General features: G+C 46.4%; 3 non-coding genes across 3 annotated transcripts; 1 reads left to right on the forward strand and 2 right to left on the reverse strand.

Annotated features, from left to right (window-relative positions):
• Positions 1–3,698: 3,698 nt before the first annotated feature.
• Positions 3,699–3,770, reverse strand: TRNAA-AGC (transfer RNA alanine (anticodon AGC)). Its single transcript has one exon. It is a non-coding gene; the product is annotated as a tRNA-Ala (tRNA).
• Positions 3,771–5,726: 1,956 nt separating this feature from the next.
• On the forward strand, positions 5,727–5,798 carry TRNAA-AGC (transfer RNA alanine (anticodon AGC)). The gene has a single exon. It is a non-coding gene; the product is annotated as a tRNA-Ala (tRNA).
• Positions 5,799–6,259: 461 nt separating this feature from the next.
• Positions 6,260–6,331, reverse strand: TRNAA-AGC (transfer RNA alanine (anticodon AGC)). The gene has a single exon. It is a non-coding gene; the product is annotated as a tRNA-Ala (tRNA).
• Between the last annotated feature and the right edge of the window lie 2,673 nt (positions 6,332–9,004).

The raw sequence follows: 9,004 nt of genomic DNA on the forward strand, positions 1-9,004 counted from the left end.
ATGATGAGGATAGAAATGATTGCAAAAAATGCAGACCAAAATTGGTCCTTCTGGTTTTAGGTGGACATGTGATCTTTCATAGGTTAAGTTTGGTTTTGTAGTTTTCATTGATGGTGAGGTGCTAATGGGGTTATTTGCAGAAACGTGTTGGCTGATCAAGGAACAAAGCCATTAGAACTTAAGTTATGTTAACACCAAAACATAAAACAAATTCAAAATAAAAAGAGCTCTTTGAAAAGAAGACTGAATTAAAAAGCTATGGGGGCAGATGTTCAATATTTTACATAAGAACGTTAGTGATCCAGGCTACTTTTATAAAATGCTACTTTATTAAAAACTGTAATTGCCAAGACATTAGCGAAATGTTGCATCAAAGATATTGGCCTAGAAATGTCGAATGAATATATGGCAAAATAAAATAAAATGATTTAGTATCCATAATAAAGAATACCAAGAAGGAAGTTATTGATGTCAGTGAATGAAATTGGTTTTCAGATCTGAATCTTTATGACCTTGGGTGTCATGGTGTCATCTGCTTTCCATTTCTATTTTTTTTTATTTTTTTTTTTAAATTTTTTTTTCAACGTTTTTTATTTTATTTTTGGGACAGAGAGAGACAGAGCATGAACGGGGGAGGGGCAGAGAGAGAGGGAGACACAGAATCGGAAACAGGCTCCAGGCTCCGAGCCATCGGCCCAGAGCCTGACGCGGGGCTCGAACTCACGGACCGCGAGATCGTGACCTGGCTGAAGTCGGACGCTTAACCGACTGCGCCACCCAGGCGCCCCTCCATTTTTATTTTTAAGTTATTGATTATTTTCTCAAATTTTTATTTAAATTCTAGTCAACATTTTTAGTATTCTAATCTCAGTAGTGAACTTATCCTTCATTTAAGAATGCTCCATACTGTTCCTTCCTGGAGCCCTGAAAAGTTAGACATTCCAGACAGGGACAAAACTCTACCAGTAATGGTAGGTTCGCTGCAAGACTGTTTGGCAGGAGGGAGAATTAAAAGGCTCAGTTCATTGTGCAAATGGCCAGTGATGTTCAACAATTTTCCCCATGTCACCAGTGAAACCAAGATGGCCTAATGCCAAGTAGTTTCTCATAACAACATGCACACCACAGTGACACACACACACACACACACGTACGCACGCGCGCGCGCACACACACACACACACACACACACACTATAGAGATTCTTCTGGGTATTTTCACTGTGCCTATGATTGGCCATCACCCCACATGCACACGCACATAACATTCAAGGTAGGAATGAATGAAAAAGGGTGTTGCTGAGTAGCATACTGGAATCCCCCCACACACACTTCTTGAGATTTTTCCAATTACACTTTAGATTTTTATTTTTTAACTTCTAAATGAAATCACAATCAGAATAGATCAGGCAACATAGCACAGTGCAAGGATGTATGATAGTCCCATTTGGATCACCAAGTTTTGGTAACAAGCTCTTTATTAGAAAGGGGGATGTATCACAAAGTCTGGGAGACAAGCCGATTTTGATGGCACTCTCATGATTGTGTGTGTGTGTATTCAAGCATCTGGAGTGGAGAAGCCTGAGCCAGAGACCAACTTCTGCCATGAAGGTGGAGACAATGACCTGAGAGATGAGAGGAACAGGGGAGAGAGACAGGGATAGGATATTAGGAAGACGTGAGGATCACAGGAAGAATGTTCCCGGAAGAATGTGTAAGCGGCAACTGACGTCTCCATCAGAAGAAAACAAAGTCTTTCATATAATTCATTTATACTGTAGATTTCAAGAACGTGGTCTTGCTAAAGTTTAAGAATCATTGTCATAAGGAAATTATCTTCTCAGGACTCTGCAATAGATACAAACATATAAGCCATTTAGAATTTTCTTTAGTATGCCTTCGATTATTTATAACAATTTGAGAAACCCACAGCATTTACAGACTGTAGTGTGGCATAAAAACATTTCTGTCTTATGAATAACTACACATTTATAATATGTACAGAATTAAAATTAATGAAGACATTTGGAGGAAACAATAAATGCACGTGATCTTAGGACCTATGTTTGGCTGAATCGCCGGGTGTGCGGGATGGGGGGACTCAGAGGGCCTCAGGTCTCGGGAAGAGTGGACAGCACGTCTTCTGGGGCTTGGATATTGAGGATGTTGTGTGCAACCCGGAGGCATGGGATTGCTCGGGGGCCCTTCTTGCAGGAAAGGAGCGTTTACTTTGGGTGGAGCATGTCCGCTAGAGCCGATGTGAGTTAGTACACAGAAAACTGGTGATTTTGCGTGACTCTCCAATGTCGCCCGAACTTACGGGGCCCCGGGGGGCGGGGCAAGAGATACAAGGTTCCCACAGTCTTGAAGAAGAGCCTTCATAGCACCTCTCGATTCATACAGTGGTTTGGTTTCCTGAGAGTGTGTGATTATCTGCGACAAACACTGAATTAGCGCACAGCAAACCAATCACCTCTTTCGTGATCAACGATAGAAGCTCTTGGGCCACCTGCCTGGCTCGGTCGGTACAGCCTGGGCTGCTTGATCCCCAGGTTGTAAGTTCAATCCCCACCTTGGGTGTAGAGATAACTTCAAAACTAAGTTAGCTGCTCTTTCCCTCAAATCTCTTGCTTCGCATTCAAGTCTCTCCGTGCAATATTTTCTCCTGGTTTAGGTCAGGCATAAAGACTATTTTACTTTATAAACTGGGTTGTATGATCGAATTCATATGGATTTACCAAAGTTACTATGTTATCAGGACCGTGGATTGAAAAATTGTGGAGAAAGGTCCAGTCGCCCCACAAGCAAAAGCAATTGCCCTAAATCGGGGGAGAAGGTGAGCGGCTTCTCTGATTCTCCTGTAAGTGCTCATGGCACCTGCCGTCCGTCTTCTCTTACAGCCTTTCCAGGAGGCCGTGCTCTGCCAGTTACGCCGAGTCTGAGCTCAGGACCAGTGCGAGGGGGATGTTTCCCCCACTATGCCCCCTTCTCTTATTTTGGAATCCAAACAGGGCAGGGAGAGCAGCAAGTGCTTGCCATGCGTGGCTACCTTCGGTGTCCTTGAACATCTCGCTCTCGGTCTTTCAGGGAATGAGCGGCCTAGGCTGGCTTCCCCCCAGTCTGTCACCCGACATGTCATCAGGGCCAGCCGCAGCCCCTGACCAGGGCCCAGCAGATTATGCAGCCGGCCGGGCCACCTTTCATCACTGGGCAATCCCGTGTTTTTTGTTGCAGAGCAGAAACCTTCCTCTGAAGGTACCGAAGCAGGTTGACTTTTTCAGATTTTCTAGGCCTTTAATTTTAAACTTTCCCTCAAATCCGGGAAAACCCCGTTGACTTGGCTCCTGATGTTCGAGGTGCCGGAAGGGCTAGGTGGGTATGGTTTCACTGTCTTAGCAGATGCCCTTTCCGGTCAGAGGGTTTCCTGCTTTTGGAACTCTGACTTTCCCAGCTTAGCGATGGCGGAGTGAAGACCTTGGAGAATGCAGCGCTGCTTGCCGAGGGTGGGTGGAGGATGAAAAAGGCTGACTTTGAGTGAATGAGCACGAATTTCCACCTTGTGTTCCGAAGTGGCCAGGAGGTCGCCAAGATAGCATCCTCCGCCTAGGAGGATGGAGACTTGCAGACAGAAACCTGGATCTTTTTTTTCACTCCAGGATCAAAAGATCCCTCTTCCAGGAGATGTAGGAGCCTGGGGAATGGAGGTGCCGGGGATTGAACCCGGGGCCTCGTGCATGCTAAGCACGCGCTCTACCACTGAGCTACACCCCCGGTGTGGGCACACCTTTTTCCGGAAGCATTTTCACCGCAGCCATCCACCCGCCGGGCGTCCTGAGGACACGGAGCTTTGAGCGCCGACATCCTTACGCACGACTCCTTATTTCGGGGAACCCCCTAGACGACGTCTGTTGTGCAGCTGCGTGAGGATGAACGTGATGGCGCTCGAGTGGAAGACACGCTTCCCGAGACCCGCTCATGCTCCTCGGCCCGCCCTGACCCTGGGGCCCCTCAAAGCTTCATGAGAGGACGGCAATGAGGAGCCGGGTCATAGGTCCGCCAGCACAGAAGCACAGAAACAGTGCTGCCCTAGTGACAGCGAGGAGGGCTAGTCTCCTCTCTTAATCGCTCTTTTTTGAAGATTTATTTATTTGAATTCAAGTAAGTTAACATACGGTGCAGTCTTGGCTTCAGGAATAGAACCCAGGAATTCAGCACTTACACACAACACCCAGTGCTGGTCCCAGCGAGCGCCCTCCCCAATGCCCATCTCCATCTGGCCCATCCCCCACCCACCTCCCTCCCTCATCCCTCAGTTTGTTCTCTATCTTTAAGAGTCTCATGGTGTGTCTCCTTCTCTGTTTTTATCTTATTTTTCCTTCCCTTTCCCTATGTTCATCTGTTGTATTTCTTCAATTCCACGGGTGAAATCATATGATATTTGTCTTTCTCTGACTTATTTATATGTATACATACCATCTTTTTGCGTGTCTTTATCCATTCATCAGTCCATGGACATTTGGGCTCTTTCCATAATTTGGCTCTATCTTAATTTCTTAATACAGATCCCCGCTAGCAGGAACCAAGGCTGCTGGAGGAAGTTGCCGTCACCCCAGGGCTGGGGCAGGGGAGTCACAAGAGGACCCTAGACCATGTCTCTGTGCCAGAATGTAAGAAAGTGCTCAAAAGATGACGGTAGGCTCAAAAGGACACAGGGCCTCTAGAGAAATGTTGGAAGCACTGAGTATTAAAATGGAAAATGAACAATGAAGGAATGTAATCTAATGGATACAATAAGAAAACCTGAGTCTATACTGGTAAGAAAGAGAGAGAAGAGAAAGCTTTCTTTATAATGGTTTGTGCGTTACTACGTGTGGAACCACGGATCCTCATGTGCCTTCAGTGGAAGTGGCCCTGAGTTCAAATGACGACCCACCTACACTCTGGGCTTGAACAACTTCACTATGAGTTTTGGTGTGTTCTGTAAGAAGGGGCTTATAAAGAGCAAATTCATTTCTTTCCTTCCTTCAAGTTCCCCTGGAGAGCATTTTCTTCTGAAAGAGCCTCTATGTACACAGGAGTGTGTTTTCTAGTCTACTTTCCTGTCTTCTGTCCTTCCGGCTCTCAGAACGAGATGCAGCGTCTAGACAGAGTGAGGACCCCACCTCCCTAGACACAGATGTTTGGCACAGCAATTTAGGGAAGAAGTGACAGACACACTCTGCTCCTCATTTCACACCAATATTGTGAAGTGCTGACTCCACATTGTCTCCCAACCTGGACCTCACTTTCCTGAGTGGCCTCACCTTACTGGTTCGTCCTTTTTTTCTTTTCTTTTGTTCTGTTCTGTTTTGTTTTGTTTGTTTTTAGCGCTTGATCCTATACAGGTACTGTTTTTGTGTATCCCCCGCACCACTTTTCTTCTGAGAGCTCTGCAGATAGGAGGGAAGGAAACTGAAGAACCAAGAGAATGTTCCATCCTGAAACTCTCCTTGGTGGTGGACAGGAACTTTCACTCAGGAAGTCGGCTGCCCGCAGTCCTCTGAGGGTCAGTTATGAGGCTAATTGTGTTAAGGGCTTTGCAGGTTGGAATGCAATGTGTCCTCTCTCGAGTGCATCTGAAACAGCAGGGTTGTATGCAGTGGGTCCGGAGTTGTCAGCTTAAATCTTGGTGCACCTGCAGACAATAGGGGCGACCAGTATGGTGGACACCACAGGATTCTACCAGGAGGGGGTGTAGCTCAGTGGTAGAGCGCGTGCTTAGCATGCACGAGGCCCTGGGTTCGATCCCCAGCACCTCCATGCTTCCTTCCTGCAGGTTCACTTTTGACCGAACTCCACACTGATCTGAATGCCAGGACAGGCATACCACTGACATAAGAATAGCGGTGTTGTCTTTACCTAGCGCAGGTATAATTACCGCAGTGTTGAAGCAGTCCGTTTGGAGGAACCAAGCCCTTAGGAATTGAAATGACTAAGTATTAAATTATCAACCATGAAAAGGAAAGATAGAAAAGAGTAAGAATCCTGGGACAAATTGCACCAAATTTCTTCTCTGTCTCTTTCTCACTATCCTCAAGTGAATACACAGAGAAGAAGAAACTTTCCCTTTTTTCCTATTCCCTGCTCTTCCCTATCCTTCCACACTGTGCCTGGCATGAAAATGCCACCAGGGAAAGAAAGAGTGAGATGTCAGGTTGGAACTCCTTCTGGAGTCAAACCCATGGAGTTGGTTCAAAAGCTTACCCTCGCAGATGGCCATGTGGAGGTGCTGGGGATTGAACCCAGGGCCTCGCGCATGCTAAGCGCGCGCTCTACCACTGAGCCACACCCCCTTCTGGTAGAGTGCCATGGTGTCCACCATACTGGTGGCTCCTATTATCTGCAGTTGCGCCAAGATTTAAGCTGACAACTCAGGACCTACTGCATACAACCCTGCTGTTTCAGACGCACTAGAGAGGAGAGGTTGCACTACTATAAAATGGGGTTACATAGGGAATATGTGTAGAGCTCAAGGAGATTTCCCAGGGGTACCTGTCAATGACCTCATGCACTGTGATTAAAAAGTCAATGAAAACTGTAATAACCTGATATAGGGAGCACTGCTAATGTGACCAAACTTTTGGCAGTGTGGATGAGCCTCACTCAGCCAGCTGGAGTGCTTGTTGATGGGAAGGAAATATGGAATAGAGGTGGAGCGGACGGCTATGATGACCAATACTCGGCAGACACAAGGACTAGAAGGGCCAGAAGCACCCCTCTCTCCTGGCCTTCCTGGATTTGCAGCCTTATCAGTCCAAGTCTCTGTCTCTGGGGTTCCGTGTTCAAATTTCCCTCTTCCTATGAGGACACCAGTCCTATTGGGTTAGCACCCACCTAATGGCCTCATCTGCACCTGATTACATCTGCAAAGACCCTATTTCCAAATGAAGTGACATTCTGAGGTCCCAGGACGCCCATGAATTTGGAGGAAGAGGAATTTTCAACTGAGTACAACTACCCCATAACATAAGACTAGTCACTGTAGTTATCTTTATGACCCAGAATTTGAGGAACAGGATACCAGGGAGTATTTGTTAGGACACATAGACACATCACCAAAAGATGGCTGACTGGGATTTTGTGTTTTCTTCATGTGGAAGTTAAATATGGTTTAAAGAAGTGTGTGAAGGTGCCAGGTAAGCTGCGACATTGTTTAAGAAACAGGGCTTCCCTTCATCAAAACTCACCCAATATTAAAACAAAACAAAACAAAACCCAAACAAACCTTTTTTAGTTTAGAGAGAATGTGTCACTGAACCCCAAGTTCATCTGCCCCTGGTTTGAAAAGCTAATACTTAAGAGACCAGATTTGACTGGAAAGGAATGTGACCTTTATTCAGGAGCCCAGCAACCTGGGGAAAAGGCGGACTCTTGTCCAAAAGCCACCTCCAAGGTTTCTGCCTGGCCCAGGGATGGGGTTTTTAAGGGGACTTAGTTAATCAGTTAAGGATGCAGTGATCTGTGGCAATTCTTGATCATGCACAGTTTTGATGGCGACAGCTACAGACATTATCTCAGGGCTCAAGGTTGTGCAAGAGGGTTTGCTTCCTTGGTGCCCAGGGTGGTGCAGGAGAGCCTGGTGATGGGTAGGAGGCTCCGTTCTTTTTAGGAAAGAATTCATGATCTTGATCAAGATACAAGGAAAGGTTTAAGTTCATCAATGACATGGGCTAAGGCTACTTGCTCAAAGTTAAAGACGATTTGGTTGGCTGGAGGAGCTGAGGCGGCTTCACGAGGAGCAGGAGTTAAAAAAGAGAGAAGAAAGAGGAAAAGGAGAAGCAAATGGAAGAGGAAGAAAAGGGAGAACTTCCAACCCAAATGGTGATTTTTTAGCACCGAGAGAAGGAATGGCAACACTAGATTTAGAAGAAGCCGGATTGTGCTGCTTAAGCTCTAGTGGTGGAGGCTTCGACAGTACTTAAATTATTGCAGCACGTTCGAGGTCTGAAGCCATCATTCCTCAGCCCCTAAAGGAGAATTATAAACCCAGACCAGAGAAATTGGTGATTAGTGGAATTTTGAAAAAAATATATTATGCACTCATTGTGTCCCTCCAAGAAGAACAAAAAACAGCAGCTGTGCACCCATTACCTTCCACTCATTGTGTTAGAGTGGGCAGTTAATTAGGTTCTAAGAGGAAGCCTGGAGGGCAGCACGGAGGAGGCTGTGCCCAGTCGTGGGGAGGGTCAGAGGCCTGTCCTGCCGCACTCCCCAGAAGCCCCAGCACACCAGACGGGCCCCAGATGGCGGAGCCAAGACAGGAAGCCCCTGAGCAAGTATGGAGGAGAAGGCACACGATCCCGCTTCCAAGAAATCCCCACCCCCAGGTAATGAATATTCCTCCTGCTTCCTAACAACTGTCAATAACAGATAGAAACTCCAACCCCCGGGGTGCTTGGGCTCTTGCTAGCTCACCTATCTCCAGAGTGTACCTTTTGCTTTAATAAACTTTCCCATCTGTGTGGCTTGTTGACCGTGATGCGTGTCTGTCCTTGAATTCGTTCCCCTGACAAGGCTCAGAACCTTTGAGGACTCCTTCGGGTTGGGCTGGGTGGAGGCCCCAGGACCAGGGGCTCCCCAGTTCACGCCGCAACAATTCAAAGTCTTGTATCTGCTACTTATATTGAAACAATTATTGGGTTAATCACTTGACTTAAACTGTGAATGAAGTAGTCTCTGACCTCAAGGGGTTGGGAGTACAAAAGATTAGAAGGCAATTACATCAAAACCCACAAGAATTCTTGGTAACCTACTCTCCGGTCTTACCAGCTGTAGTGTGAAGCCATTTCATAACTACAAAGTTGAGAGAAAAGAGACCACTGGAAATAGGAGACATTTTTGTTTTGTATATGGTGGTGCTGAAGTTCTTCTTTCCCAGGAGGTATTTCCTGGGCTTTACTGATTGCAGGTGGAGAAGGCAGGCATGGTATAGAAAATAAAGCCACAAGTCAACTGTAGACAGATGA

This window comes from Neofelis nebulosa, chromosome 6 (assembly GCF_028018385.1).
Source record: "Neofelis nebulosa isolate mNeoNeb1 chromosome 6, mNeoNeb1.pri, whole genome shotgun sequence".
In the NCBI taxonomy this organism is placed as follows: domain Eukaryota; kingdom Metazoa; phylum Chordata; class Mammalia; order Carnivora; family Felidae; genus Neofelis; species Neofelis nebulosa.